This window comes from Atractosteus spatula, chromosome 7 (assembly GCF_055471065.1).
Source record: "Atractosteus spatula isolate fAtrSpa1 chromosome 7, fAtrSpa1.hap1, whole genome shotgun sequence".
Lineage (NCBI taxonomy): Eukaryota > Metazoa > Chordata > Actinopteri > Semionotiformes > Lepisosteidae > Atractosteus > Atractosteus spatula.
In genome coordinates, this window is record NC_142712.1 from 53,562,076 (window position 1) to 53,588,600 (window position 26,525).

The 26,525-nt window shown below is 34.7% G+C and overlaps 1 protein-coding gene across 1 annotated transcript in view; it reads left to right on the forward strand.

Annotated features, from left to right (window-relative positions):
- The window catches only part of peak1 (pseudopodium-enriched atypical kinase 1), a 130,175-nt gene that overhangs the window by 21,066 nt on the left and 82,584 nt on the right, over positions 1–26,525 (forward strand). Inside the window, exon 2 of the mRNA XM_088920906.1 lies at positions 19,156–19,213. The gene's annotated coding sequence lies outside the window, so the exon portion shown is untranslated. The remainder of the gene's footprint in view (positions 1–19,155; positions 19,214–26,525) is intronic.

The following is a 26,525-nucleotide window of genomic DNA, read 5'->3' on the forward strand; positions in this document are numbered from 1 at the left end:
TTGTTGCTTATATTTGTTTTCAGAAATGGCAACAAAAGTAAGGTATTCATGAGACATGAGATCTGTTTAGCTTTATAAGACATTAGCTTAAAGCTTAAAGTAACAGATTTTGCAGGTTGCTATGAATGATAGACTGCCTTTTTAACTACAAAGCTAGTTTCTTAGCTTCTGGGCAACATATTATATATGTGTGAATTAATGTTCCAAGCCACATCAAGAAATGTGTGACCTTTCAGACTGTCTTTTTTTCCATTTGGCTTAACAATTTGATGGTCTCAGGAGGAAATTGTGGAATCACAAACTTAGAATTCAGGCAAAAGAAAGTCACTTTATACTTTTCTGTAGCTAAAAGATGTATATTCCCTTTTTATGAAGTGGTTTTTGAAATGCAGACATTGAATAACAGCTTAGAATTTATGATATGGTGTCCAGAGTAGACAACTACTGTAAAACCTTTAGGGGTTGTTATGCAGCTAGCGATTAGCTGGTATTGTGGGTGCTGTGCTACACTAATTTGAAATACTGTCCAATTCAGTAGGGCATTGTGTAACCTACTTAGTGCTGTTTATAGAGAGTAGATGATTTTGATTTTTCTACTGTGCATACACACATCTTTATTGCCTGTGGCTAGGCATTGCTTGGGGAGACAAAATTCATTTTGTACAGGCATATACACTAAGTTTAAATAGTAGTGCATGATTGCACAAACAAAACATGAAAAGCACAGGCCACTGACAAGTATCAAATAGACACACAGGTTATTTATGTATTTATTTAAACAATTTGAACAGGAAACTCTCTGGAAGCTGGTATCTCACTCTACAGAAATCAGCTCTGCTCCAGCCTAGTTAAACATTATTCAGGCCATGGCTCTAATGAATATGCTTTTAGGAACCTGGTAGCTGTTTTCATGTCTTTCATTTTAGGTGTTTCTGGGGCAAAAACTTAATGCTCTTTCATAAATTGTAACATCAGAAGTTCTCTCGTGACATTACAAGATGTTTATTTAGTTGCATGTAATTTTAGCAGAAGTTAATTAAATGAATTGGACCACTGCCCCTGCTTATTCATGGCTAGCATCATCTAATGCAGATCAATGGTGCATTGATTAGAGTTCTAGAATATTTGTCTAGCACAGAATTCCTAAATATCATTATTATAATTATCAAACTACTACAGAGCATCTTGAAGTCTCCAAAAACCTTTATAGCCTACGTCTTTAAAACATTTGTTTATTGAAAATTGCCTCCTTGAAAAGTAGTTCATTGAAGCTATTAAGTATATTGTGGTCTATGCATCATGACTTACTGTAGGTTCAGTGTATTGTCTCAGGCACATTGTGGGGGACTGTGTGCCTTAATTGCCTTCCCCACTGAAGGTTACTGTCTAGGACAGGGATTTATCTTGATGTGTGGTCTGGATTCCAATATTGAGCCATCAACAAGGCTGACTGCTGAGAACAAGATGTGGGAACTCATTTTACCCTGGAAATCAATTCATTTACAAACAAACAAAAACCAATAAATGTAGGCCACAGCAGGCAGAATAAATCCAATCCCATTTGCTCACCCAGCACAATGCAGGTCAAGAACAGTATCACTGGCTGTGCTTGAGCAGTCAACAAGACAGTGCTAAAACTGTTATTAATGCTGTTTTATCAAATGAAGTACATTGTTGCTCATGAATGTTATGACACAAGTCAAACAACCATGTTCTAGTAATACCTATATAGTAGTACCTTGGAGAGTTTTTTTCTAAAATAACTTCAGTTGATTTTATTTGTGGTGAATCAGTATATACTTGCACAACTTTTTTGTGCAGAAAACAATGTTAGTTATTTATAGATTACTATTATAAAGAATTATGAACAGTGTTTGGGTAAAGGTGTTGTGTGTGAAGTGACATATTTTTTTTCATTTATGGGTTATTTTTTATCCTTTAGTATAATGTCCCTGTTTTCTTCATATGTTGGCTGAATAGTAAATGTGTTTTATCCACAGTATTTTGCAAAGCTTTTTTCATATAAAATTTGGTTCTTTTTATATTGCTGGAGCAATCTTGCTCAAGAGTACAGAAACAGTGTTCCCTCTGGTGCTATCCTTTATCTATGTAATGTGTTAGTATTTATTTTTGATTATCTAGGTATTTCAGTTAGAACATTTACATTCTTGATTACAATTAAAACCTAGAGAACTATTTATACAGCAGGGGTATTGACCAGAACAAATTGGGTGAAATATTTTGCTTAGTGAAGAATTTTAAATCTTTGTACCCAGTAGGAAATTGCTTTGAGATCCATCTAGAGTGATGGCTGGTTAAGAATGTGAATTAAGTACAACTTTTATCTAAAGTTCTGTTGATCACAGTTCACATCCATCTCAAATTACAAGAAAAAAATACTTTGTAAATCTGCTTTGCCTGTCATGTCAGATGACAAGATGTCATACATACAAAATTTAAACTTTTTGTAAACAGTTTGAAAGTGATGCACCAGAACATGTTTGAAACCACTAGCCATTAAAGCTATTTCACAAGGGATTGAGTAGGGAAACAGTGTTGAGTTGTGAGGTAATTATTACAAATTTGTGAGTTCCTGTCAAAGAGGTCATTATCCCACGCTTGCTAACCAGACCCAAGAATGCATTTCTGTGCCTGAGGCAAAGGAAGGTGGGACTGAAAAAGTAGGTCTCACCCGGACTTCATTAAAACTGATATAGGTCTGTGTCCTTCTACTTCAACCATAGTAAAAGACAGTGTTTTTTTTATAATTAAAAATAGCCTACAGAGGAATGTCATGTTTTTGTTTCAGAACATGCACTTATTTGTTGCTAAAGCTCAATATTATATATTAGATCAATATTAATTCTTTTTGCTCATGGAAAGAAGTGTGACTTCCTAGCTAGTGTAACCATGTCTCTTCATTGCCAGTCAGTGAACATTTGTACTGTATTGATTTGCAGAATTTTTACATATACTGCCATTCACTTAATTTCTGTTGTGCTCTGAGACAAGTATTATGGGTCTTTGTAGAAGTTAAACTCCAGGCAGGCGAATGAGGATTTTGAAATGGAATGCAGTGCTGACATAGCTATCCTCCTTTGCCCTAAGCGAGAACATTCCATAAGAGTTTATGGAGCTGGAGTCTGAGAGTTGCCTGGTATGAAGATGCCATACAAATAGAGAAACCTAGTTTTGAATGGGAGATTCTACAAGATCATATAAAATGTAACTCTTTAATTGCTTTTAGGCACAAAAGGTAAATAGTATTTCAGACTGAATGCCTGGTGTTTGTTCTGATTTTTGTTCTACCCTAAGCTCTCGGTTACATAGGTAATTATTTAAATGGATAATTGTAATACTTCTATCTTGGTTTCAAAGCATTTTCTAAGTAACTGTACCTTTAATAAAGCAAATGTTCCAAGTTCACAGGTGTAAAAGATCTGAAAGCCTTTATTTGTTTTCTGAAGAGTTGCCCAGCACAGCACTTAAATGGGTTCTATACTATAATTTATATGTGAAATCAAAAAGTTACAAGTGCTTTGAATATATACCAATGATTCTTCTTTTGATTCTATTCAATAACTTTTGGATTCCCTGTGTGAGTATGAAAGAAAGGTAAGTCTGTAAAAGCAGTGTAATTATTCAAGTATTAAAGTTAGTAAATAATAGATAGAGTACCCTCCTCTTATTTGTAACCTTTCTTATGTTCTTAGATTACAGTTAAATACTTGAAATTTTGGGTGATATAAATCACATCTCAAATCTCATAAAATGCAGATCAAAATGCAAAGAAACAGTGTCTCTACCAGCACTGTTGTTTTATCATTTTTATTATGCTTTACTCTTGTTTACATAACATTGTCATTTCAGAATGTTTACAGTATTACAGTGAAGCTGGCATCACACTACAGGACTCGACACGACTTCTAGTTAAAATGTCAAATTTAACGACTGCAGTTGCTGAATCTCGATGCCTTTTCTGTCCTAGAGGATGTCAAATTATATGACTAGGAATCGCAGGGTTGACAAATTACACGATTCCCTCACGACTTTTCGTCACGTTTCCAAATCTCATATTGCGCCGCGAAAGTACCGCGAGGTCACTTCATTTTGGCAGCCAATTAATGAGGAGCACCACACAAAAGTAAACAACAACATGCAGAACAAGCACATAAACATCTTGAAAATTTTCGGAGTGAGTCGCAGAGAGTTGTAGGGGCTATTAAGAGCGCTATGGCTGAGTCGCTGGGGGTGTCACACTACACAACTGACAGTAACGGGCGCGGACTGCGACTCTACAACTCGCTGTGTTTTTCTTCTGATTATGTAATATGAAGGCTACAACTGAAAATCTAGGAAAAGTTGTTTAGTGTGAAGCCGGCGTTTCACACTGTAATGCGCTGACATCCTGTCCAGGATGTATCCAGCCTTGTGCCCATTGATATAAGGATAGAGTATAGTCTCTGGCTGCCTCTTAAGCCTGTATTGGATAAAGTGTTTAGAAAATGAATGGATGAATTTGGAAAGTATATTAAAAAGTATATAAATTAAGCCAATGGTCTTCCTCAACAAATTATGATCGAACTGACCTGTTCTGGAATTTAATGTTTTGGTAACTTAGCCTCCAGTATGCATTAATCCACCCTGTAGAGCAGCAATGGCATTTAATGCACTTTTGTCAAAGCTAACTTGGCAGTTATTCAGGAGGAGCTGTTCTTGGTGTGATTTTTTTCCTTTTGGTGCTTGAGAAGCTCAATGATTCCTGATGGCACTTTGCCATACTCGGGTCAGCATCTCTGCTGCTCACTTTTCATACAAAGCAGATAAGTAATCATTTAAAAAAGAAAGTGGTTCTTGAAGGGTTTAGAAATATTTTATGTAGGCTGGACAATTTTTCAAGATATTCTGTACACTTCAACTACACAAAATCCAGTGCAAGGCAATAATTTAGCTAAAGGACTCTGATAATGGTGACCTGTGGTTTTTGAACCCTGCCAGTGATTCATTTGCTTCATTATGTTGTCCTCCACTCTGCCTGGTTTAATCCTGTCCACTGCCAATCTTCTGATTTTTTCTTTTGCTGGTTCTGACTTTGCCACACTGTTTAGTCAACTTTGTAATTTTCACTTTAAATCATTTACAGCTACAGATATTTAAACTGTGCACTATGTACATAGAGGTGCAGAGGTCATAGCTATATGGATGTTGTTGGAATCCATCACCCTGATTGGCAGAGTGTCTTGCACATGTACAAAGATACTGTACATGTATCTTTTAGATACATGTACAGTATTTAATCAAAAATAAAAATGGTCAACAGGGAAGAGAAGTCCCCGTTATACCTGATAAAACTTAGTAGAGTAAGAAAAATGTGTACACCATTACAAAATTCTAAAGTTTTTGCCTGCCATTAAATATATATACTGTATATAATGCTTAAATCTCTGGTGATGAAGGGATTACTGCCAGAGTCTTATCACTAGTATATGAAGATAATGTCTTAAGTTAAACTAGACTTTCAGTTTGTTGAAAAGAAAGTGTATGTTCACATTGTGAGAGCCCAGTTTTTTAAGGACTTTTGAATTAATCCCAGCCTGTGTTCTGGCCTTGCTTCATAGATGTTCGTTGTAAAGAGTGAATTTGAATTGTCTTCTGCACAAAAGAAGGAGTAGACCACATGTACTGTGAAGTTGCTAGACAAATGCCCCCTGTGTTATTTTAACTTGTTCTGATTTTGGTAATTTCTTACATTACTCAAAGTGAGAGGTGAATTGTAAATTGTAACTGGTAGTTGGCTACATTAAGGAGCACTAATATGTAATGTTATATAATATAAAAATATATAAAATAAATATGTATATAATTTTTGTCTGTAAATAGAAATGCTTTACAGTTAATCATAATTACCAAGCAGCTCTGAGAATGAGGAAAAAGTGAAAGGAGACATCTGTCAAAACGCTGGATTTAGGCCTGTTTATTGCCTAACATTCAATGGATAGGAATATAGATATAAATAATATATAAACATTTATTTGAGTTTTGCATTATCTGTCAGCTTGAATTTTAGTGTTTTATTGTAACTAACCCTTCTGATCAATTCTATGCATGTGTATGTACATTTAATCAAGGCTGTTTTATGACTGTGTAGTTGTATATTTTGGATCACTTACTGAAGCTGGAGAGGCAAATCTTTTGGCTCTTGTAAGTCTCCACCTACAATGCCTTTAGGCTTCCTGATCTAGGAAACAGACAGAGAACATGATTAATACTCCCAGAGTCAGCTTGGTTAAATCCATCAAAGTTACAATCTCATTAAACTCTGAAACAGAAAATATTTGCTCTGACTGACAGAACTCCCTTCAGAACAGCTGCCATACTCAGACTTTAAGATCACAGATCCAAGGATCATGTGTTCTCCAATAATCCAATTAGCTAAAAGCTTTGTAGTCTTTATAACCTCTGAATGCTGTGCTATTTCTGCCCATTCTGTACCTTTAGTACATAGATACTGGGTTAAACGTTGTTTATACAGCTGGGTTCATTGACATTTACTGTCTGCAGTCTTATTTAGATATTCTGAAGCAGATTGCTTTAAAGAAGATAACCTTGTTCCCCCAGAAAAGGTATTTAAAATTGCTATTCTGAATCAGTTCATGTGCAAAGTGCTATCCAACAGGGCAAAACAAATATTGAAACTTAAACACTTCCCTCATGAAGGGATCCATATATTAAGAACAAAATGATAATGACATTTAAACTGGTCAAAAGATAATACTATAATAGTACAAAACATTATAATTGTATCATCTTTTTTTCTAATCATTTAAACCATTCAAACTTTTTGACCAGCTATATTAATTCAGAATTATTCAGGGTTCAGGGGTCAAATGGGGAAAAAGAAAAGTCTGTACCTACCTGCAAAATAGTTTTGTCAAATATCGTAGTTCCTTATAATACTCTGTATTTAGATTTAACACCAAACTCTACAATGTTAACATCTTGTAAGGCCTAATTAGTTTAATAGTTTCTTATACTAAGTTAGCCCTTGTGTGCCTTTAGACATTTTGTCTGGTATCCATGGTGCAATTATTCTACCATACATATAGAGAATTTGGGGATATTATGTAAAATACCACTACTAGTTCTTTGTGATCTCTTATGGATTTTACAGAACCAAAGGTTTTTTTGCCGGTTTCTGGCTCTTGTATCTAGAGATTGGGGCAACAGTTACTTTTTTAATGATTATGATTTCTTTGTGTGACTACTTTGTTTTGGATGTATTGTAGTTTATTTAGGTGCAATAAATTCCTTGAAGTGAGGAAAAATTCTGGATGCTCAAACTTTTTCACTAGGTGTTTTTTAATGTAATATTGCATTTACAATGTATATTTACTTAATATTGCAGGTAAAGTAACTAGCCAGCTTTTTCTCACTTGCACACTTAAAAGATATTATGATCATTCAAAGGAGCAACCCAATATCACTTTACAGATATCCCTGTCATGCTGTCTCATAACATCTTTATTGAAAATAAACTTTTTCAAAATACCTGTCAGAATTCCAGGAGATTTACAGGATCTTCCATGTTAAGATTATTATTACTTATTAAGAGAAGCTCGGTTCTGCAAATACCATGAAAAAAGTGTTTTTGTGTTGCCATTTAAAACAGAACATTTCACATGCAGTGCCTTGCAGAAGTATTCAGACCATTGCACATTTTGTCGCTTTTAATCTTATGGTCTTGATACTTTGACATAGTAATTCATATTTTATATACACAACCTATTCCACACATTCAAAGAAAAATAGTGTAGATAGTTAATATGAAAGTACAATGGAAAAGTCATGATTGCATAGGTATAGTTAGTGTCTCCATGTAATAATAGTGGTTCACATGAATAGATACATCTATCTCTGTAGGATCCCTGAGTCAGGTAGTGAATGACAGTGATTCAAACATGAAGGCCAGGGAACGCGAAAAACTCAGGAAGTTGTATAAAGGTGCAGACCAGGAGAATATAATAACATTTCAAAGACACTTAATATCTATTTGAGCATAGTGCAGTGAGTCATTAAGAAATGGAAAACATACAGGCACTACCTAGATCATGCTGTCCCTCCAAACCTAGCAGCCTAGGGATGCATGTGTGAGGTCAGTGGTGACTTTGAATTAGTTGCAAAGCTCAATGGTTTAGATGTGTATGTGTCAACAACAACCCAATCATTCCACAAAACTGGCCTTTAAGTGATACAGTACACTTGTGCCAAAAGGTATTGTGGTAAAACAAGACAAAATTGGAACTTTTTAGTCTAAAGTGTTGCACCTGACGCAAACCTAAAGTAGTACGCTACTAAGTCAACACTATCCCTACTGTTAAACCTGGTGGTGGCAGCATTATAGTTCTTCTCATCAGCAAGGATTGAGAAGTACATCAAGATTTATAGGGACATAGATGCAGCAAAGTACTGGAAAATCATAGAGGTAAATCTGGTTCAGACCTAAAATTGAGACATAAATTTCCCATTCAGGAGGACAGTGATCCAAAGATACACTGGAGTAGCTTAAGAATAAAAAAGTGCATGTCCTTGAAAAAAGTCTGTCTTGATTCCTATTGAAAATCTTTGGAAAGACTTAAAAACTGCCACTCTTAAGCAATCTCCAAGCAACCATGGATAGCCTGAGCAAATATGGCAAGAATAATGGGCAAAAATTGCACCACGTTGGTGTGCAGTGCTGGTAGAGACCCAAACATACTTGGCAGCTGTGATTGTTACCAATGGTACTTCAAATCAATATTGAGTTAATGGATCTTATTTATCAACACATTTAGTTTTTTTAGTATATCTTTGTTTATTGCTGACATTAATTGTAGCTTATCTTGTCCTTAGATGTCTTCAGTTTGAGTATTCAGAATAAAATATTCATATTAAAATATGTATCCATGATTTTGTAATTTCACAAAATGGGACACCATAGGAAGGATAGGAATACTTTTGCAAGGCACTGTAGATCATTAAGAAGACAGGACAATTACTGAAGATGCTGTTGGCTTAGATTCTGTTTCTGCTATGTAAAACAAAAACATAACTTTGCCTGTTTAGAAAGACACAGTGAGCTTCAACCTGCAACTATTTATCCAGATCCAGACTGCAATCTAGGACTGATGCAGTCAAGGTCTGATGAGCCACTCATGAGTTAGGGAGTATCTTAGCAACCATTTCTGTCTCAGAAAGACAGGCGTTTTAAAATGCAGTATGTGGTTTCATTTCAAGTTCATATGAAATCATGTTCAAGTATTTCTTTAAGTAGCAATTGCTTTCTGCAGCTCTTTGTTTGAAAGCAGTTCCTGTACCGTTTTCATTTAGCAAAAGTTGGAATTCTTTTACCTCAACTGTTAAATTTAGTTCTACATTTGTGACCACATGCATGAAAGTGAAATTTATGGTGTATATTTTACTTGTTTTCTGCCTTTGGAGATAGTGTTTAGTATTGAGAATCACCATTGTGCATTTTTCACAAAAGGTAAATTTGCACTTCGAAGCTTATTAATGCACCTGTAAGTTGTATTGAAGTGTAATTGTTTTTTCACTACAGGAGCTTATAGTATCATATGAATTTCTGCAAAACAAATTATTCCTGAGGGTTTTCGTTTTCATCAGACAGAATGCTCATTGCTCAAAAGGTCAGACCTGCTAATAACTGCCATAGGTTCAACATGGTTAATTTCACCTGTTCATGATGTTCTCGGGTAATTTAAAAACTGTTGCATATTGTTGCAAAGATTCTACATAATAGACGCTAACTCTTAATGGATAGTTTTAGAATAGGGTCCTTCACCACCACTGGGAGAAAAAAGTACAGGTAATTCATGAATGATTGTCCAGACATTAAGTTATAGTGTGGATGACTTGAGCAGCAGTGTATAATTTAGAGTTTTACTATAGACAAAGTTAAATGAAATTGTGGTTTGAAATGAGGAGGATATTTTTTATATTCTAAGAAGTGTTAAAAACACAACAGATGCTTTTGGTTCGCATACTAATTTGTTGGCATTTATAACAACTTTAAATATATATTTTTGTAAAATGGAGAATCTGTTTTAGCAAACCTTTCATGTCTGTTTTCTCATGGACAGTAATATAACTAATATTACAGTGCACTCTTAGAAGTGGGTTTAAGGTTAGTAGCGTTCTGTTAACTTACATAATGCTCAGTTTATTGGATACATTCTTGGTGTCTCCTACCTTTTTCCTAAAAGAAAGCCTCTTTTCTAATAATATAGGCCAACCTTCCCATTTGTCCTTACCAATCATGGCCTCCTAATAATTGGCTTCATTACTCTGCTCTCCTCCCCACTGATAGCTGGTGTGTGGTGAGCGTTCTGGCGCACTATGGCTGCCATCACATCATCCAGGTGGATGCTGCACATTGGTGGTGGAGGGGATCCCCATTACCTGTAAAACGCTTTGAGTGGAGTGTCCAGAAATACACTATATAAGTGTAAGCAAATATAATTATTATTAAATAATGATCAAGTTAATATTTTTTTTCAGTTCATGGCTAATTTGTGCATAAAACCAGAATATTCATGACCGGTACTAAAAAAAGAATCATTTAATGAGAGACACTTTTACATTTACTCTGTCTTAACCGTACCATATTTAAATGTCACATCAGAAAACCAATTTAGTAACAGATTGATGGTGAATGAACATGTTTTAACTTACATTAATTAACCTGTCCAAGTAAATCTTTCCAGTATCCTGGGAGCCTACTCAGTAGATGTTTCCATTTTCTGAAGCTCAGAGGAATTAGAGGAATAGTGTTCATTATGTACAGTTCCCAAATGGGCTTTCCAGGCCTTTGTAAATATTTTCACATGTTGAGGTCATTCCACTGTAACATATTTAATGACATTGATTCATCTAAACTTGTAGAAAGGCTCCAAGTCTTAACTATATTAAGTTTATGTTCCTATGATGCACTGTCCTCCTAACTCTCAACTATCCCCCAGCTTTGTACATTGCAATCAGATGTTAGAGATCTTCATATAAAACTGATTATATTAATAGTTAATAGTGATTTAGTGTACTGATTCTGAACTTTTAATAATTCTCCATAATGTAAACCAAACCCTTTCCCCCCTATTATTTACAGTATCCTGGGTTTTTTTTATTTTGATTTTTTTAAAAAAAAACAGGAGGCGCTTCTTAATGATGCAGATTTCCAGTAAGCTAAATAGCATCACCTTGCCTTGATTTTTCTCAACTGCATACATTTTAAAAAGGTAAATTATAGCATTCCTGAATTTGTTAAATAGTGTTGTATTTTGTTTCTTAATCTTTTAGTGCTAACAATCTAGGCAAGTTAATTGGATTAAGTTGAGGTTAAGAACAAGGTACATTTTGGCTGTTGTGCCTTCTTCAGGTGAGACTGTTTCTTTATCCTTCAGCTGGAACACTGATTTTTCTTTGTACTTTTCTGCAAGGAATTAATCTCTTCTTGTTCCTTCTAAACCTGCAAACTAATGCACCTCACCACTCAAACCTCTAGAGTGAATTGAATTGTTGAACAAGGTTAATTTGTTGACTTTGTGCAATTTAATAAACTAAGAAATGCCAGCATTGCAAATTCAAGATTCCTAAAATGGAAAACATTTATATAAGTTATTTACACATTTACATTGTACATTTACCGTTTTTGTTTTCGGGTCTTGATCTAACTGCTGTCCATTTAAGAGCTGTAGTAATAAGTCGGCCTGTTGTTCTCTTTGTGAGAAAACAGGTCATAACATTTTGCAGCACAGACTGCATTAGTTAATTAATTATGAGGGAAATTCATAGGGGTGGGTGCAGTATTATTCTGAGTAATACAATATGTCTATTTCTTATCAGACCACTGTAGCACAAGAGTTGTAGGATTTATTTAATTTCAAAGTGTGAATTACCTGCTGCGCCCCATAGGAAATGAATGATTGAGCTCACAGACTGTATTAATGAATGCTGCCTGTAAAAAAAAAAAAGAACCTTCAAATGAAAAGTTATGCTTGATATCCTTGTATACGGGCTAATAAATTAGTGATAAAGCATGCTCAGCGTATTCAGTTGGATGTTTGAATTTAGAAAAATGATCAGCACGTGGCAGTGGAATACAAATGAGATGACTGTGATGAAGAGCTATAGTTATGCATCTCACACACAGGTATTGTTTTCAGTAGAGTAATTCTTCTACTAAGCAAAGTAAGCACTTTCATTTATTGAACACTTTTTACAGGGAAATTGTATGATTTGAAAATCACACTGCAAAATTCCAGTACTTGTTTTATATTTATAAAAGTAGTATCGGCCTGTCAAACAAGTATTTTACTTGGTCATAAAAGCACTGTCAGGATTAATAAAAATAGCAGTATATTAATGTGCTTCCTTTTTTTACAGTGACATCAAACTGTGATGTTGATAATTCATTTTCTGATCAGTTATCACAGCATCTTTCATGTGTTTTAAATAACTCTTCAGTTATTTTTACAAACCCCAGTAGCTTCAGAACAATTTATTTTTCATGAGATGAGCAGAATTTTGCAATGTAATCTCTTCCCTAGCTGACTGGATACCCTTTTGGGCTGTTCTTTTCAGTGTCTAGGAGTTCCTTATCAAGTCGGCAACTTGCAGTTGTTACAATAATATATAAGTTACACAAAGATAAATGTCGTTTATGAAAAGATGTCATCTTGCAATTTTGACAGGGCTTTGAAAAATTGTTGAAGGTCAACCCTTCTATCTGAGGGGTGATTGCGCTTCGGTATTCTTGCTGTAGATGTGATCAAAGGTTGTCTTGTGATTCACTACCATGGCATTTTAATCACAAAACAGCAGTTTACAGTATTATTTTCAAGTGAGTTTATGTTAGACATTAGAATAACTCCATATTAATATTATTCAGTTTGTACACATTATTACTAATGAGATCCTCTGTGTACTGGCAACACATTCAACGACAAATTATATTCCATTGTTATTGATCATACATTCATTTTGTGTTAATAATTGAGAAATGTTACATTACCATTTCCTTTATGATGACCCACAAGAGCAATAAATGGTCATTTAGTAAGAGGATACTCATGTTGCATTATTGATGGGTCTGAAAGGAGGATAAATTCTAATGGTTCATCACAATCTTTAAGGTACACTACATTAAACTTTATGAACTCTTTGCATTTTAATATGTGCTAAAGGCTTAAACTCTTATGAGTTCCTCAGTGCAGAAAGTTGCGTGTCAGCTACAAATTAGAAAGTCCATTTATATTCAATTTCTGCACCAGGGAAAATGATGGCCACTGCAAAATTGACATAGTTCTTAGCTGGATAGCAGTTTTAAGCTTTATTTCCTTAAAAAGACCATTTAAAATATTTTTTATGTAGGGTGTTCTTTCTAAATACTTTGTTTTTAAAGAAAACAATGTATTCCTGTTGAGAATCTCAGTATGATGCTTTTGTTCTAGTTTTATAGATCTGAACTCTGACTTGTAAACCATTTTTCCTCCTGTGTTACTACATTGTTAGACTAGATATGGAAGCCTAGTGCAGGTCTTCCCAGTTATGATTCTTGTGACCTCTGTCTGTCTGTTTTCTTTTTGATCTAGACGTTCATTTGTATAATTGAACCCTTAATCTAACCAATAATGTGACATTATACTATTGAATCTATAGGTATGTAGAATTGGGTTTTTTTTTATCTAGAAACCCACTTTCAGGTCAGAAATATTCACCATAAGATTTTTTTTCCACTCTAATTCATTTATATATTTGCATACATGCTTGTGTTGACTGTTTTATATTGGACAAGCTAGAAGATGAATGGCAGAACATAAAACTGCAATCTGAAACAGTAAAGGTGATAGTGAGACATTACACATCAATTAGGCATGATTGTGTCTTAAGTTTGAAATTTGTACCAACTGATAATAGAGTAAACCTCGGCTTAGAGGACTTCAGATTTAATGGACAAAATCTAAAGGGGAATTTTGTCTGTAAAATCAGAAAGACCAGACATTATATCGCACAAATAATAAAACAAGGTAAAAATAAACTCCATAGGTTTTTTTTTAATTATTAAATATAAAGTAATAAACTTTATTACTGAACACAATTTAATTTTTTTATTCTTTTAACTCTACTTAAAATTCCTTACCTTTACCAGACAAATCAGTAGAGAACAAACTCTCATTTATAATGACAATCTGGAAAAGTCTTTTATACAGCAGGACATTTACTGAACCAGTATGAGTGGATTACCTTGCTTAAGAGTACAAAAGAATTGTGCCTGCCTCCTGCTCTGTCTTTTTGTTATTTAAGGTTATTTTTGTAAATGAAATAGTATGGATGCAGACCTTTTTTGGAGTGTGTGACCTCTCCATTTGAACTTAAGTTTACAAATGATTAAGTCAGTGTAGCGAAAGATCACATGCTGGTCCATACAGAATTTTGCATTTGTAACTATATACATTTCTGACTCTTGAAATTCCAGTCTGTGTTTAGTTAGTTCAGTTTTAAGCCCGCCAGCAGTATGTATGAAACAATGGAAAATGGAATAAATGTAGCGGGCAGACATGAGTCATACACATGGAGCTGTCCTTACTGCTGGCGTTTCTCAGGACACCTCTGCTCTGTATTATTCAAGACAAACCATTGGATTAAAGCTTAGCGCTAGGGTCAGATTCCTCAGTAGGGGTCAGCTAAATCAAGGCCTTCGGACAGAAAGACCCTGAGCTTCCAGACGAGAAGAGGATATTGATTTTAATTGCAGCTGCACTCTAAAAACTCGTGCACTTAAGGTATCAGTCTAAAGTACTTTAGAGGGCAGTCTGGTCTTATAGAGTGGCATTTACCATTTTGAACGCTAATAGTTTATTTTATTAAAATTTTCTTTTCAGGGTATAGAAAGGGTATGATATTGAAGGGCAGCTTCATCAGCCACCATTAGAGATTTCACATATATCTGAGAGGTGGCTGTCTCATGTAAATGTATCCCTTATATTTGTCTTGGCCATCTCTGAGTTATACTGCAGAACTAGACACATTCCATACATGGAGTGCTTTACACACATATATCAGTGTGCCGTGGAAGAAACTTAATTTGCTAAATGAGTTTTACTTACAAGCTTCCTATCCACTGATCATAGAAATAAACATCTCATGTGTGACATCCGAGAATTACTTTGTCTGTTGTGTATCCTTCCCAATTGCTATTAGAGCACAGTCCTCAATTCAAACTTTTAATTTTAATAGTTTGTACAGGTGTTACACAGGTTGAAAATTCTTGAAAAAGTCTTAAGTTTTTCTCCCTGTGGCATATTGCAAAGTTAAACCTACTGTAAGTCTCTAGAACCAGCTCAGTCTTTAGAGTGGGATGTTTGATCACAGAAAGTTTGGTAATTGAATAATTTGTACAATGAAAGTGTAGGATGCATAAATAAAAACTGATATGTCAAGGCTGATGTGTACAAAATATAAATACAATAAAATATAATAAAAAATTAAAAGACACAAGAATTCCATGCTTTCTGCTTTCATTCAGTTTATCAACCTATACATTTCCAGTACATAGGAGAGTTAGGATATTTAAGATACGGTCTGGGCTTTTATACACAAGAAAGGAAAACCATCATGAACTATTCACCAATACTTTTAAACTGCAGTTGAGATTAATATTTTTTGCATTCTTAAATCTTGACATTTATATATTTTTAAATATTCTTGTGTCGTTAGTAAACGTATGTATAACTCTGCAGTCAAGGGGTTGATGCTTAGTCACAAACATCACAGCATTGCTGTGACTTAAGTGACACCCCAACACACAGATAGCTGTGCCTTCTTGAACATATTTACATTTTCTGCAGGTTCCACCTGCCATATTTCTTGTTTCTAATGCTGTGCTGTGATGAGTGATATTTGTGTAAACATTAAAACATCTTGAGGTAAAAGCATTGAATACAGATTTTAGATATTTAAACCAGCTAAACTTGAATGTGCTGTAAGGGAACAGAATTGTCCTTCAGTGAAGACTAGGAATTTTGTAAATCTCTTTGAATATGTCAGGACCAAGGAAAAACAGAAGAAGGGTTTTTTTTAAATGACAGTTTCACTATTTGTAAAAAATGTAATTGCAGGGGAAGATCTCTTTCTGAGTGTAAAGCTGAGTCAGTCCTGAGGAAATTTAGCTAGACTTCAGGGGCATGAATCAGTCCTGGTGGGATAAATTGAGCATTTTGGGTGACATCTTTGCTGACCTTGGGAACATTATAAGTAACTCTTTTATCTGTAAGTAAAAATGTGTAGTGCACTTTAGGACACATTTATACTGTATGAGCTGCTATTTGGTAAATAAGGGAAAACCTAAATAAATCTGAATAATCCTATCAATATTTTAAAGCTATATACAGTATGTATAGATAACTATGTGATACTTTAATTGGCCATTTTCTTTTGAGTATTATGTAGAATGTTCACATCACTGAGAAAGAAAGCATGACAATGTAACTGTCAATATTAACACCGTGTAAGAGGAACTGGCAAATCAGCTTTCAACTTGAACAGTACATTTTCCCACTTGTGACTGGAGGAGTCACTTCAATTTAACACAAAATCATTTCCGAATGCTTGAAATAAATTTAGTATACCAGTTATGAACATAAATTTGAACTATTTTGAGCTGACTGTATAGTAAGAGAGCACTTATACATTTTACATACATGCAAACTTCTGATGTTAGAGGTATTAACTCTTAATAGCGGTTAGTAGTGGTATTAACCACTGTTAATTGGTGAAATGCTCTAATGCTGTTCTAGATTTATGAGTGTGTTTCCGAAGTAAATTTTGCATATCGGCACATACATTGCAGTTCACTAGAAGAAAAACTTCTAGCTAGAAAAGTCCTGGTCTTTAAAAAGATTTAATTATTTATTTTGGATGAGCTGAGATTGGGGGTTACCTAGTCATGGGAGTCATACCTAGTCATACCCAGTCATGGGAGTATCATTTATCATGTAGCATAAGAAAATAATTAACTAAAAACGAGTGTATCCATTGAAAAATCAGTGTTACATGCTGAGTGCTTCCGGTTCGAGTGTAATGGCATGGGAAATGACAGGCAGAGAAGACTTTACAGACTGCCTGACAGTTTTATTGCCCTTTTCATCACAGCACAGTGGGGCATGATAGTCATGAAGCAGGTAAAGCTTGGAAAACAGAGAGCAGGGATTGCTCCATGGTTTTAGAGAGGATAAAGACCGGAAGGGATGAACCTGGGGTCATGGCAACAGTCCAGCACTTGGGAGAGCTGATCGCTACAAGCAAGACAGCAGGTGCTGTCTTGGAGGATTCTGTTCCATTCCTCTCATAGAGCCTAGAAAGCGCTTGTCTCTTCACTGGTCTCTTAGTTCCAGATGTCAAAAAAAGTCCCAGCTCATCTCAGAGATGTTAAGTGGAACTCAAGCTGAACAAATTAAATGTGTACTGTATAACTCTCACATTCTCATCTCATAAGAAAGACATGTAATAGCCACATGAGGATGTGCATTGTCATCCTGTAATGTTGTCTTGTGAGGATGGGACTGCAGGAAGAGCAGCGGTTGAAAAACTTGATCAGTGTAGTCCTGTGCAGCCAGGTTTCCATCCATCACTACATGTTTTGTAGATACTCCTTCAGATATTAGGTTTTATTATGCTAGACACTCCTTTCCAGACCATTAAATTTGGGCCTCAGAGATTGGTCTGTTGTACACAACAGTTAGTGTATTGTTCTGCAGTTCTTCGCCAAACTCGCTGACATGCACAAGGGTGGTCTGCACAAAAAATTGATTCATCACTAAAGAGGACTTGGCTCCACTGCTGGGGAGTCCCTAAGCTGTTGCTCCAACATACTGATGGCATGAATGTGTTGTTCTTTTGATAAGCAGGTAATATATCAGTGTTTTACTTTCTCAGTTTTCACTGGGCTTCAAAAAGGTTGAATCACCTCATTGCCTGTAGCCAGTCAGCTATCTCACTAATGAGATGATTTGGTGTTCATGCAAGTCAAGGTCAGTGGAGTGTATTATGGCAGATCACGAATAATCATTTAATCAAGTTAGTACCAAAAAAATATTTTCCCTTTTATTTTTAGGAAGAAAAACACATTTCCTTTTTGATGCTCAGAATATAATTTTTGTATATTAAATACATCAAATTGTTTATTTGAATATAGTACACTGAAAGATTTGTAATGTCTCATGATTTATTGTGCTGTTTAAACAGGGAAAATGCCTCACACTTTTTCCATAGTTTTGTAAGAAGCAATGTAAAGTGAGATCATGGGGCAGTCTAAATGGTTAATGGCTATCTTTGTGGCAGTATTGAAAGTTGTGATAAACATGGATCATTAAAAAACACAGCTCAAGCAAATGCTGTTTTTTTCCATCTTGGTATTTTGTCTCCTTGTCGAAACATGTTACTCTCAGTTCAAGTTTTAAAGGAATGTCCACGTGAAAGAATTTGAATATTATTATTGCTAAAAGATATATCATGTAATTGCAAGGGACAGAGATTTGAAATACTTTATGAAGTGTCATTGGTAGATTATGAAGTATCTACAGTGGTTGCAAATTAATTTCATATTAAAAACTTAATTCCAAAATACAGTACTTTTTTTCCTTTTTACTGAATATTCTATAGGATTGTTAATATCCCTGTTTTACAAGGTGGTTTATCTATATTTTGTTCAGGTAGGTAACCATTTGAAGAATGTTAGTCCTCAAAGATGGATTTTTTTTCTGGTTTTGGTTTTTAAACAAATGTGAAATCTTCAGAGTTTTCCACCTTTAAAGGTGCTCATTTTGAGCACAGGTTGAGCTCTATAATCTAGAAGTCATGGGTTTGAGCCTGAGTCATATCACTGCTGGGGGAAGGGTTGGGATTAGTCATGCTGGGCTCTTTCATATACTAGCTTGATTTGACATTACTGAGGGAGCATTCCATACCTCCAGTGAGCACCAAGCTGTAGAATTTGTAGAGTATCAAAAGGTGAATGGCTTTAAAGATACTATGCAGGATTCTGTCCACAGTTATGGAATTGTTTTATTGATGTTACAGAATTTCTTTCGTTTATTTTTCTTTCAGGTTTTCACTAAAAGGCAATTGGACACCCTCCCTGTGAAGGAATTATATACAGATACCAGTATGTACTACCTTTTAATAAATATATGATTAAAGGTGATTCATCAGATCCTAAACCAATCTACAGCTAAATATTGTATCACTTATTATATTATATAGCTAAATAAAGCTAAAGCATTAATATTTAGGTGTTTCAAAGGCCACATTAAATGTGATTTTGAAACTTAAGCTTTGTTAGTATTAGAATATATCCAACAGCTATAAAATTTTCATAGTATATAGTAATCAGAGTTTGAATAGAGTAGAAGGAAAAAATTACATGGTGTAAAGTGCTATTCTGGTTGTATAAAGAATAAAATATTTATATACAAAGTAGTCATATGAGTACTTATATACTTATATTTTAATAAACTTCATGATAATGCTTATGCAATTCAGAATGTTTTGAAACACCCAATGTTATCTGTTAAACAAGTGATCTGGAATGACACTTGACCAACTGATTTTGTTTTGTTGACCAGCAGTTAAAAGGCAAAAGCTTTGCTTCCATTGCATAGAGTCACTAATGGTTACAGTATTTGCTGTGTGCATTTAAGATTGTAGCCCACATAGTATAAATATTCAAGTTTTATTTTATAACAGCCTGTAGAGAAAGAGAAAATCACTTCTGTTTTTGTAAACATCTTGGGGGAATTTGTTTTACATGTTTATCACATGGTTTATAATGTAAATATAAAAAGAATGCAGCCGTATTAGTGCCTATTTTTATTAGGTTTACTTGGTGTAGGTCTCTCAAAAATGCTTTACAGTGTGGTCTCTGATCGTGGTAGTGATAACTAGACATCCAGCCAGAGAAAACAGTTTGTAGCCCAGAGGTGGTAAGCTTCTGTTTGCTCATTGAGTTTTGGTTTTGTTTCTGGTTGTTCTCCAATAATTTAACAAGCAAATGGTATGAATGTTTCTTTAGAACTAAAAAAAAACTTGAACAAAAATGCTCACAGCTTAAGACTGTAAGATCGGAGCTATGCACAAATAGAAAATGTCTAATAACAGAGCATATGAATGGGAAGAATATAATTTTTTTACACTCTTCAAAATCATTGAATAGGCTTGCATTACATTGCATAAGCTAAGCTTGTTTCCTTTAATTCCGCACAAGTTAAAAAAAGAGAACTGTTTACGCATTTTAAAACCAACTTTATAGTTTGTTTCCACATTTTAGTTAATAAAGCACAGAATGGAGTGGAATAACCATTTTATTTTAACAAATATATTTAGAAGAATATGTGCATTTATTTAAACCAAGTTTAATGGATTGTGTGTACTTTTTGAAAGGTTAGCACACTGTAGTTATCTGTCGTGTGCTGAAATAACAGAATTCTTTTTTGTTCTTCCATTCCTTTGCTGCATCATGTGAGGTTACATGATGTATGGTTTGTCTGTATTTGTTCCCAAGCATTGTCCAGAGAGGCCTCTCTCTGTACAACTGCACATTAACTGGTTTACTCACTAATTGATGGGCAGAGTTCCAGATGGTGATGTATCTAGCAGTGAAGCCATGGTTATGCACTAAAATGCAGATACAGGAAGAAACTTGTTTACCCCAAGGGACTCATCCATCTTCCAAATTGTATCAGCTGGAAGTTTGAAATTACTAATAGTGTGAAAACAGTACCATAAAATCATCCTTTATACAGTTTACTCTGTAGGCCTTGAAGTACAGTATGACGCCAGAGGGATAAGTCATCTGAATTGATTCTGTCAGCCTTCAGAGTTCTTTTTCTGCAGATTTCTAAGAGCGTTGCAGGTGAGCGTGTTTACATACCATTGATTTGCTTCTTGTTAAAATGCTAGCTCTGATTACGCTGACATGGAAATCATGGAAATTCTGAAGAACTCAAAGAACTGCAGCGGTTTTCCCCCTGTGATGCCAGATCTCTGTGATTAGACTGCGCTCTGGTGGGGGTGGGGTGGTGATAGGTTTTGCTCCATCTGTTTTTACCTTGCAGTGGGTAGACAATGATGTATATCTGTTAACAGGCAAACAAGAGAAGAGGGTGGGAGTGTACCTGCACTTGACATTTCACCAGCAGTCAGATGGACAAGCTCCTATTTAATTATAAGTGATGTAGTTGCTCTACATGTGCCATACAGACGTGATTGCCTCCCACACGCACAACTAAAATTTCTGTAATGCTTTCCATTTCAGGAGCTGCCTCATTTATTCCCTTCACTTTTATATTTCTCTTTTTTTTGTCTTCATACAGTATATCCAATTATTTTCTTAATTTAAGCCATGTAACACAAAAGTTACCATACCATTTGTTTAAAATTGATTTTTTTTTCTTGTTCACTACCAGCATGTTTTTCAACTTTTCACTACACACACCACATGAAAAAAAAAATCAAGAAACAGGTGTGCACTATTTCCTCATTTGTCACTTGAAATGAAATATTGTAATTGGTAATGGTAGAGTTGTTAAGAGAAAATGCAGTGACTCTCAGTAGATCATTCATTGAACTCAAGTGAAAGACATTCAAACGTTCTTTGTTAATTAGCGAACCATACCTTAACACTCTTGTGCAAACTGTATTGTTTGCCAATATGGTGAGTGGCACAAAATGTATGCTGGTTGTTTTCATGTGTACAGATTATGTGAAAAGTATATGGGTTGTTAAATGTATGTAGTTGGATATATTTTGCTTAATAGTAGAGCAGTTTTCAGAGTTTAAAATCTAACAAGTTGTTTCAAAACAATTCTCTGTTGTTCATCTAAGAGTTCTGCAGTTGTTCAAGCAATTAATATTTTAATGTACTGGAGAGGAAAAAAAGGATGTCATGTTTTTTTTCTTCAGTTGTGTCAGACTTGTTTTGTTTGGATTATGTAATATGGCTTGAACATCCTTTTGTTGAAGGGAGAGAGCCTATTGAAAGCTCGAGACTGGTGCTGCTTGAGTGTGGTATTCAGCTAGAAAGCTCAGTACCAGAATCTGCTACTTTTTCCTTTACTCATGTGTCCAGTGCTCTGGAAGCCTCATTAAAACTCCATTCTCCTAATATTTTCCAAGGTGAAAGAAATGTGTCATTGGCCAGGATTTTTTTTTTCATCTGGCCTGGTGCTCACAGTCCCAGTTGAGTCTGGTAGTACAGACAGAATAGACTGTGTAGCTTTTTTTTTTATTTAAGAGGAGACATGGTACAAGAGGTGTATAGAGAAGTACTACATAGAGCCTTTCCAATAAAATGTACCTCTCAGTTTCAGCAAACATGGAACTTAGCCAGTGCAATAAAGGAAAAATGCCTCTTCTCAGTCCATGGATAGAGGTCATGTGATAAACTCCATTATATGTTTAGGCTGAGTTCCTTCCTGTGAGACAGTTATCGGGTAGGTGCTAAGTCAAAAGTAATATTTATTTTACAGCATGATGCCTTTGACAGATTTAACTGAAGTTTGAGTTGCTTTATATCTTGAATTTTGCCTTTGTTTATCAGCTTATTTAGGTTTCAAGTAGCAATTTAATTATTCAAAGAGAAGTTATCAATACAGGATAAAGCCATCCTAAGGAGAGAGATTTATTATCTTCATCACAAACAGCTCATAATTTAAAGCTAATACTGCAAAACTGGCAGAATTAGTCCAAGATTTAATCCAGCATCAGATACATCCATGGGGTTTGTGGTATGTATGTGCATGGCATGCAAAAACAAAATAGCTACTTCGCCTTGTTGTCTTGAAAATGTTTAGTTTCCCTCTTCTAAATATCAGGTATTAGGATGTGCTGTTACTGTATATTGGACTTTTTATCAGTTTCTTTCTTTAAAAAAAATACATTTTTTCCCATTGTTTGCCAAAAGAGGAAAATCATGTAATTATGGTTGCAAAGGAACAAGTAAAAGTTTATTCCATGCTGAAAAGAGAAGAAAAGAAACACACGCTTGGGCTGTGGGGTATTCTCTGGGTGGCTTAGGTGCTGTAAATGAATTGTAAATTCAGAATGAAAGTGACAGGAGTCTTTATTACTGCTACATAATCCACCAGTGATGAATCAGACATATTTCTTTTTATGGCAACAAATTGAGCCTGTATCACCAATATTAGACTGAGATAATGGGGTGCAGGTCATGTATCATAAAGCAGACCTTTTCTTTCTGAGATGTAGCGTGCTTTGATCTTGACAGCTGCTGATGTCTGATGCCTCATTATGCAGTATTTTGATGCAAAGCAAACTGTCCGCCTTTCCTTATTTATGTGCAGTTGGAGTGCTAGCTATTACCTTTGAAATTCGTTTTCTTTTTTGGTTTACTACAAATGTTTTAAAAAAATTCTTCCTCATTCTAAAGCAAGAACACTTTTTAAGGCTTGCATTTGTAATGTTCCAGACAGGCTCAAACATAATTTCAATATTTCATAACCAACAGGTCCTCCTTGGAGGAACATGGACCTTTTTTCACAATGTTATCTGGTTTGCGATCGTAAATATATTGGTTTCTTTGAAGAACTTAATTCTTAATTCCTCCAAAGCAACAGAAGGTGACTAGAATGCCATCTCCTAAGTACAAGTGAAACCTGACATCTTTTTTTTAGAAGCCGTACTACTGAGTAGGATAAGTTAATTCCAGTTTTTTTTACGTTCTAATCATTAACACTTATTAGAAGCTTTTAAATTATATAAGAAAGGTTTAACTCTTTAAAAAAATTATATAAACAATTAAAATTTCAGAGTAGACAGAAATGGCGACAAAACATATTTAAACATAAGGAGAATATAGTTGCTTATTTTAAGAAGGCCAACTTTCTAGACACAAGATGAGTCTTAAAGTAGCACTGTGGGCTGTGTGAAAACAGATTTCCCACCTCTTTGCACATGTAATCACATACACGTGCAGTCGCTCTGTTCTGTGGTGCTAGCCGCCTCCAGCTGCTGTGAGGAGCTTCACATGGTTTGTGGCTAGAATGGTGGCTGGCACATGGTTCCAAACCCCACCTGTTTACAGAGCAAGCCTGGATAATAAAATCTCAACTGCTTCTCGGGCCAAATGACAGCGTCAACACTGTGTGCAAAACTGTCTGACTCTTGTCATGTATAGTATCTGACCTTTTTAATCTTAATCTTCAAAGCATACCTTTCAATAACCAATATACAGGAGCTCCTGTATTAGCTTAGGCCTGATTATATTTTAACCACTGACACCCTGCAGATGTAATCAATGAGCCTTATCTGTCATATAGTTGCTATTTTAGTTAAAATATAGAAAAAGGTTAAGAAATAAATATGTGCCCTCTCTTTAGTCCATTTTTTACACTTGATACTAAAATATAAATGTAATTTTTTACCATTTCTAATTAAATAATATATATACCTATTTTAAGTGTCATCTTCTAGATATAAAGGTTACCTATGAATACAACTAAAATGGATCTTGTTAGCCCCACAGCCAAAATAATAACCCTCTCATCTTTTTTACACTTAAAGAAAATCTATATGAAATAGTTCAAATCAATATCAAGAGAAGACATTTACGCTAAAAAAACTCTCCCTCATTATTCAAGCTTTGTTCCCCTTGTTTTATCTTTTTTTTTTGTTGTAACAGGTAGTTATCTTCAAGGTGATGTTGTAAATCACATTACCTTATCAAGAGACATTATAATTAACCGAATGATTAGATTGTCTGTGGACTCCACAATCTTTTTGTAATTGTGTAAAAAGTTATTTTTTTAATTGTTCTGTTTACTTTAAAACCAGTTTACTTTAAAACCAGTACTCTTTGTGCTGCAGTGTGCTGTTGTCTCTTACTGTTATGTGGAACATTGTTGCAAAATACTTAATTAGAATATATTGGAAGAGTAGTTTGGAACAAACACAACTTCACTTTCTTTATGACATTTCAGACTTCTGCTCAAAGGTAGCTGTGACCTTGTTCAACCTCTTATCTTTTTTTACTTCCTAACTCTTAACTGTGTCTGAAGATCTGTTTAGGGAAAGTTAATAATTAAACCACTGTGTCAAAACTTCCATCTTTTTATGCTGTGTATCATATTATTTGATGTATTTTAACAGTCTTTTTCATTACCTGTGCATATTAGTTTTAAGTATCCTAGTAAGGTTGCTGATATACTTTGGACCAAACACAACAGATTTTGTTTATGTATGGTGGTATTGAGCAATTTTCAGATTTTGACATTATTTCTGTACATCCAGGCAGCAATAAAAGAAAACTGATAATATTTCTCCGGAAGCTGTACTGTGGAAGAACAGCTTCAGTTTTAAATTAGCTGTTTAATATTTTCTCTGCAGGACCTTTTAAATCGTTGTATTTTCTAGCACATACGTTTAGTATGTCTATATGCTTGAAATCAATGAAGGTATAATGTCCCTTCAACTGTATTTTAGTTAGTGAAGCAGAATAATTTGATGTACAGCATCCTCCTGTGTTCTGTCTTTTTGCAGCAGTTTCAGCTAAGGCACTCTTGCATTTACAGTGCAGTGTTTTTCATTGTTTCTCTACTCCTGTGCTCCACTTTAAAAGCCTTGATCCACCTCTCTATGATATGGAATCTCCTCTTTTGCGCCATATTAGTCTAGTTGTAGTTTTTTATGGTTTTGGTTGAAGACATCAAATAATTCTGCTTTTAATATTTAAAGGATACTGTGTCTGTATTAATGTACATATATTTAGTTAGGCAGATCTGAAGCTTTTACTTTTTAATAGAGCACAAGCTGTGTTTGAAATATTACTCTATGATTTCTCTGTACCAGGGATGTCCAACGTATGTTTCTGTTATTTCAAAGAGTGCAGAGGGCTCTTATCAGTTTGTGAAAAATGACACTGTGTGTGAATGTTCATTTTAAAGGGTGAAGGTTTATTAATTAAACAGTGATTTATTAAAGAGATAATGCTAAGCCCTACCCATTTTCTGCTTCTTAAAACTAATAGTTTATAATATAATCTGATGTCAAAATGATAAATGGCCTTGCAAAAGCAGACAGGAGGAGTTAGTGGCATAAAATTATACTAAGCCACATTCTAACTTAAATCACCTTACAGTTGAAGTTGATCAATTGATATTCGATTGATTTCTAATGGGTACTTCTGTGGCTCAAACTTGGTAATGTCAGTGTTATTGAAAGTTTAGTTTAATTCCTTACCCAGCTTTATTTTTATGCTTATTTTTTTAAGGAGAACTGTAGTTCCAATTTCTCATACTGGTTATTAAATCTTGGTAACAAAATTAATTAATGTTATAGAAAAAAAATTACAAATTTCAAATGAAGCACAGAATCGTGAACTTTGTGAAAGTACTATGAGTCGCCATGTTGTCAGAAGCTCGCATTTGAATTCCCACGAGTTGCAACGTGATGCAGCCCTTCCT